The sequence below is a fragment of the Pinus tabuliformis genome, chromosome Q, assembly GCF_031772625.1.
Source record: "Pinus tabuliformis cultivar Carrire ecotype Pingquan chromosome Q, CPIR1, whole genome shotgun sequence".
NCBI lineage: Eukaryota > Viridiplantae > Streptophyta > Pinopsida > Pinales > Pinaceae > Pinus > Pinus tabuliformis.
In genome coordinates, this window is record NC_142296.1 from 788,447,069 (window position 1) to 788,453,901 (window position 6,833).

Consider the following 6,833-nt stretch of genomic DNA (forward strand, 5'->3'; position numbering starts at 1 on the left):
GTTTGATGTTTGATCCCATGTTGGCGAAGATAGTTTTCAAATTCATTTGATGTGTATTCTTTTTCATTATCAGTGCGAATAGACCCAATATGAGATTGTGCATCATTTTCAATCCATTTATGAAAATTCTTGAATGTTTGAAAAGCATCAGATTTGTTCTTCAATAAATAAACCCAACACATTCTGGTGTAGTCATCAATAAATGTCATGATATATTTATTTCCATTTGCAGAAGGAACAAGCATTGGACCACATAAATCTGAATGAATGAGTTCAAGCTTCCTATGTGCTCTTGAATGTGAATCATGAAAAGACTGTTTGCTATGCTTTCTTAGAATGCAAGCATCACATTGCTTAAGTTTCCTAGGAATTGTAGGCAAACCAGCAACACCATTTTTCTTCAATAAGAGGAGACTGTCATAGTTCAAATGTCCAAATCTAGCATGCCATAATAAACTTGATGGAAGTGTACCTTATTTATGATGAGAATTGTATGAGAAATGTTGTGCATGAGCAGAGGTTCCTTGCAGTTTGAGAAGCCTTTCTTCTTCTATTCCCCTCATGACAAGTGAGTGGTCAGATGCTTTTCTTACCTCAAGCTTGCCATCAAACATATGAATGGAGTGACCTTGCTGGCGGATGTGGACCAAGGATAGAAAGTTTCTTTTGAGCTGTGGGAGATATAGAACGTGATCCAGAAGAAAGTCTGGAAGACTAGGCAGTTTAAGTCTAATTGTGCCAAGCCCTGATGGCTTGACTTTTGATTGATCTGCAAAGTATACTGCTCCATCAACATTGTCAGTGAAATCTTCAAAAAAATCTTTTCTATGAGTCATGTGGCAGGTTGCTCCTAAATCAAGCAATCAATCATTTTTCCATGAAGCAAGTGAAGCATTAAACAAATCTTCATTTACTCCAATGTTACATTGTTCCTCAACATAGTGAGCGGATTCAGGTGCTTTACCTTTGTCTGTATCATCAGTTTTACCTTTATGTTGGTTTCTTTTCTGCTCAATTTTTTCCCATGGTAGTTTTCATGTAGAGGCATCATGTGATCCATTTCTTTTGCAGCGAATGCAGTGCAAATCTGCCTTTTCTCCTTGAGAATGTCTGCCCCCCTGCCTCTGAAATATCTTCCTCTTCCTCTTCGTCCACCTCTTCCTCTTGTAGAATCTTGAGCAGGATGCTTTTCTTTATGAGCAAGGCACACAGTCCTTTCAGAAGATTCAGGGGTTGTCTTCTTTCCAAAAGCTTTCTCTCTTTCAGCAAACTTTTTCACAAGAGAGTCAAAGGTTATATCTTTGAGATTTCCATTAGCTTGCAATGACTCAAGATAATTGGAGTAAGTAGGATAAAGTGCCTTGAGAAAAGCGAGAAGAGGAATATCCAATTCAACCTTAGTAGATTTTATATCATGCATTATAGACTTTACTTCAAATGCAAGAGAAAGAGGATCATTATTTTGCAGTTCAAGAGTGAAGAGTTTAATCATGAGTTGAACAACTTCAAGTGCAGAATGTGAGTCATAGAGTTCTTTCAGCTTTTGTAAGGCTTCAAAGGCAGTTGAATATGACGAAATATGGCGACTCACCTCTTCATTTACAGATGTTGTGATTAATGCATAAGCTTTGTTGTTCTTGTTTTCCCAAATGACGAGCTCTTTGTCTGAGGTAGGTTGTACTGGGTCAGTGTCTCCTTCTCCGACACACACTCCTTTCCACAACTCATTGAAGATGAGGGTGTGTTTTATCATCCAGGACCATTCAAGATAGTTCTCCTTGCCAGTGAGAACTATTCCCACCATGGATATGATTGAATGCATACTGTAGCAAATAAAATTTTGGCTGCAAAAATTTTACTCTTAATGGGAAAAAAAATATAGTTCTGATATAATGGGAAAGCATATTCAAATATCAATTTGCATGCTTCTGCACAATGTTAAAGCACAAAATATGGCAGTATAAAATACCCTCAACAGCACTACGTTCACCAAAGAAAAACTGAGGAATGTAGTCCAGACGTATTTGGACTCTCAGATATTGTGTCATACAAAGAAATATTTAGAATAATTTGAGACAGATGTATCTCTGATTTTAAGCCACATGAAATACGCCACAAAACTGCAAAAAGCTTAAGCGCTTCTCCAAATTTAGTTTCCAGAGAACTAAGAGATCCTCCAAAATGGCATTCAGAGGATACTATCTTTGCATCTTGTAAACCAAGATACAAAAATCCTTTTTATGGCGCGCATCACCCACAGCTCTTCTCCAATTCCCAGCAATGGCAGTGGTACAATATATCAATATGTAGTTAATAGTCCTTCAATCTATCAAACCAACCTTAAAAAAGGACATGCTACGACCATCAAAATGCAGAGAGATACGCTATACGCACAAGGTTATTTGCATATACATTGAGACAAGGTTATTTGCAACTACAATCGGTAGTCATACGCCCCAGAAGACGCAAACGAGCTCGGAAGTAAGAAATCGAAAACATTGTTTTCTTGCTCGGATCCCCACGCTTCAACAGTGAATCAACTCAACAGTCCTCCAAGCAATCCAGGCCAGCCGAGGCTTAGCTTTTCAAGATCTTTGAAATAAATAAACAATGACAGAAACAAGAATAAAGCCGTTAATGGCCTGAGCCAGACAAAGACAAGCCAGGCGAGCGGCTATTCGAATCCTCCAGCAACTTTACGTCCCGTCTCGAATGACACCGGAGAATGCAAACTTCGTGGCGCAGAGGATGCCTAATCGACAGCGACCCTGACTGCCAAACCACGCTGCGAGACCCGGTTTCTGCAGTTCAAACCGCAACGGCACTCTCGACCACCACTTTTCTTTCAGGGGACGGTTTAATGGCCTTACTGTAATGGGATACAAACAAGAAGTTGAGTAGCAAACGCGGTTGATTATGATACAGGACGGGCGTTCATGGCGTGAAAATTCATGGCATTCGATAGCCACATGAATTTGGTGTTGGGAGACTGTCAACGCATTCAGATGAACAGGCTACCAACGTTTAGCAAAATGTCAGGCGACGGTTTAATGCTAGGCGCAGTTCTTATAAATGGAATATGGCAGAACAGCAAACATTCATGGACAGACACCTTCTAGCTGACAAAGGGCGCAGGTAAAGGAATATGGTAGACAGACAGAGGAGTTACAAGGAGCATGAGAGCTAAAAAGGAGTTGGCTCTGGTACCATGTCAGGCCAGGCAGTAACTCCATGGGGCAGAAATTAATTGATTGTATTATTCCATCAGGTAGGTCCTCATTACATACATGAGGGAGATACTATTCAGTTCGTCTCCCGATGACTGTTCATATTCCTATCTATCTATTTACAATAATTCACCCAATCACAAGGATTAGGTGTCAACAACTCCCACTAGAAATTTGAGTAAAACCGTAAGGAGATAAGTTGAAAATACAAGTTGAAAAAATAGTTTTTTATTTTTTATTATTTAATCTTTTTACCTTTTTACTCCAAAAATGGTGAATCATCGCCCTTGGATGACATCATCATCTTAAATCCTATTTGTTTTTATAAATCTTATTTTGGTTGTACATTTTTGTTTTGAGGCCCATTTTAGACCTCAAAATTTCTCTAATGATAACAGTACAAACAAGTAGTTGAGTTTACCAACGCACCAACAAAACAAAGTAGGTTACGAATCCATAGTCTTACTCTTAGCTTAAGTTATATCAACATATATTTCTTTACAACACTCAACAATTTATAAACAATAGCAAGGATTATAATACCAGTTTCCCAATTAGCGATACTGCAACACAAATCAACTAATCAATATACAAGATCTTTGATTCCCTTATTGCCTCAAATAACACCCTAACAAATTTGATTTCCTATGAGGATGTACCTACAGGGCTCTTTTGCTGCTTATTAGAAATCCTAATAGATCTTGTTGTGGACAAGAAGAGCCCTAATAACTCTCATTTTTGTCCAAAGGTGCCTAAGGCATTTACTATTGCAAGGACATTGTTTCTCCAAGCTACCTCTTTCGGTCCTTATTGCACTAACTTCCTTTGCTGCCCGAATGTTGCTATAGAGAAAAGTTGATGTCATACATGAGGCTTCTCGAGTGGCCACAACCACAAAATGGTACCTTGCTACCTAGAACAGAGGGTTTCTCAAGATCGAGGTGGCCTTAGAGGCCCTTGCTAGTCAAAAAAATTCCTTAGTCAATCACTTTGCCTCAGAATTTGGTCTTCTCAACCTGCACTACCACAAAAAATTCCCTCAAGGTGGGTCACTGTCATAGATAACACAAAACCCTTCATGTTATCAATTGAGCCTCATAATCATTGTGTTTCCTCAAATTCCATCTCAGATAACGTCACAGTGGTTCCACTGTCCAGATCCAACATGAATTTTCACGCTGCCACAAGATTCCTTTTGGATTATGGACATGTCACAAGGTGAGCGACTACTCTAGCAACTCCTTGGACTAACTTACGATGCTTCAAACAGTCTTGCTTTTCTTAAAAAATACCACAAAGCCTTGTTGTCATAGAATTACTCCCCCGTGACCCCTAATTGCCACAAACAAATGAATGATGCTTCAAACGATTATGTTAAACAAACTAGAGAGAAAGGATTGGCTAGGGTGAATCTTTCACCACCAAAACCAATCAAAAAGAAAAGGGGTCTTGAAACCCTCAAGATCCTCAGCTCACAAATCAGAAAGATCAAAAATCCATGATGATAAAAATGATTCTCCTTTCTCTTTAATAGATTCCCTTTAGAGTCTTCCCTCCTAATTTTAATTTCAGGGATTAACAATTTTCCCTCCATTTTTCCCCAAATTTGGATTTTTCCATAAGTTTTCCTCCAATTACCTCAATCTACCCAATGTTACCTCAATAACATTGAATAATGAGTTTTCCCCTTTACAAATAATTAGGCTCTCCTATGGGGTTGTATAGGTCACTTCTTCCTCCCTTGGGAAGTTTAATTAGAAGAGGAAATTATAATCCTCCCTTCCTGACACTGTTTGTCCTCGAGCAATTGCAATTGCAGGTGCTCCACACTCTGCTTTTCTCTCATTACATGGTTACCAGAAACCATAATAACCTTTGCATATAAACCTTTCTTATTGCACTCCATCCATAATCATCTTTTTTGGCACATTTTACAACCATTAAGTCATTTCTACAAGATTCCCCATCTTCTTCCTTTTCAATTGCAACACCTTGGATGTCAGATTTATTGTCATCTTGAAGCTCCATATTTTATGCATTGTTGTCCTCTTTGATAATTGAATTCTTCTTTCTCAAAAACTTATTTCCTAAGGATGTCTAGTTGTTCTTCTTATATGGTGTCCCCTATGTTTTAGCATTAGCTCTTTTTGGGTTTTATCTTAGGTTAATATCAACTAGTGAGACAACTCCAATAGCAATGTTGTCAATGTTTGAAGCCATCCTTTCTTTCCTTTTCCTCATACAAACTAAAACTCATTCAACAGTCTCGTTATTATCTTTCTTTGAACTCCCTCCAATTTTTCCCCGTTGTTTACCCTTATGTGATGATTCAGACTGCTTAAAGTCAAAGTTGTCCTTCCCCACATCATATTCACCCCAAATTCTCTCAGTGCGGCTTTTCATTTGAATAACCACTTTAAATTTGAGGAGATTTTATTGTTTTCAAACCACCACCATTTGAACCTTTCCTTTAGGTGCATGCCTTAGGCACATCATTTCTTATACAAAAAACAAGTTTTATCTCACAAATGTCAAGAAGTAAAATTGTGCCACTTGCTTCTTCAACTTTTGCAACCTACAGACGATAGCAGTGAATACCACACAACGTGTTACACTCTTTTTATGGAGGATCCATGGTGATTATTTTTTACAAGGGAAAAGAAGAGCCTGAGAACAACCATGCAAATAAATTAATTAATTAATTAAAAAAAAAAAAAACAGGTTATCAAAGGAATCCATAGTTGCATTAAGATATTTTCCAATAAATATATCATATGAGGCTAAATTTTCAACACTAGATCCATTGCCTCCAATCTCAGCATATTATTTTTTATGATCTTGTTCCATAAGAAAAGTATACTTTTCCTTTATTTGATAAGGCTTGACCCCAAGGCATTGACTAAGGCTATCTAATACTACCTATGATAAACCTTGTTTCTGAATCATTATCATTGGGGAGGTAAATTTCTCGAGTTGTGGTACCTTTATAGTTACAACATATACTTCATTCACGTCATTGTCTAGCAATCCATGTTTAGCAAGATTTTTTCCCAAGAATTGCTTCCTCTTTTTGGCACTCCTATGTATAAGCATTAAAGTGGATTGAGTTGTAGCAACCTTACAGGGGTACACCTAGGTTTGTTCTGCTAACAAGTCTTGCACTCTCTTATGTGCCTCAACACATCATCCATGAGGCCTTTCTAAGAAAACCTTTCTTTGATCTTCCTGTATGTTTCCAAGAGCCTTTGGTGTCCTACTAGTTCTGGGTTATGTATGGCCTTCAATATTTCCTTCTTGAGTGTACGCATAGAGATCAAACAAATATTGTCTCTATAGAAAATGACCTCATCCTCTACTCTGTACCTATCAGCTTGGATGAGTCTATCCATCAATCACAAGAAAACTTATTTTTGGAATATTCCACCAAGAAGCAGGGTTTTCAATCTCTAGCAATTTTCATGAGTGTGCATGCAATTGGCTCCCTAGAGAGTGCATCGATCACGATGTTCTTCTTGTACTTAGTACCAAACTCATAACCCTATAGGTTGTTATCTGGTGACCTTAGTCCTGTAATCCAACCTTGTGATATGCAAGCCACATCTTCGT

The 6,833-nt window shown here is 38.1% G+C and overlaps 1 pseudogene; it reads right to left on the reverse strand.

Annotated features, from left to right (window-relative positions):
- Positions 1–4,977: 4,977 nt before the first annotated feature.
- Positions 4,978–6,173, reverse strand: LOC149221846 (histone-lysine N-methyltransferase CLF-like; annotated as a pseudogene).
- Positions 6,174–6,833: the final 660 nt, after the last annotated feature.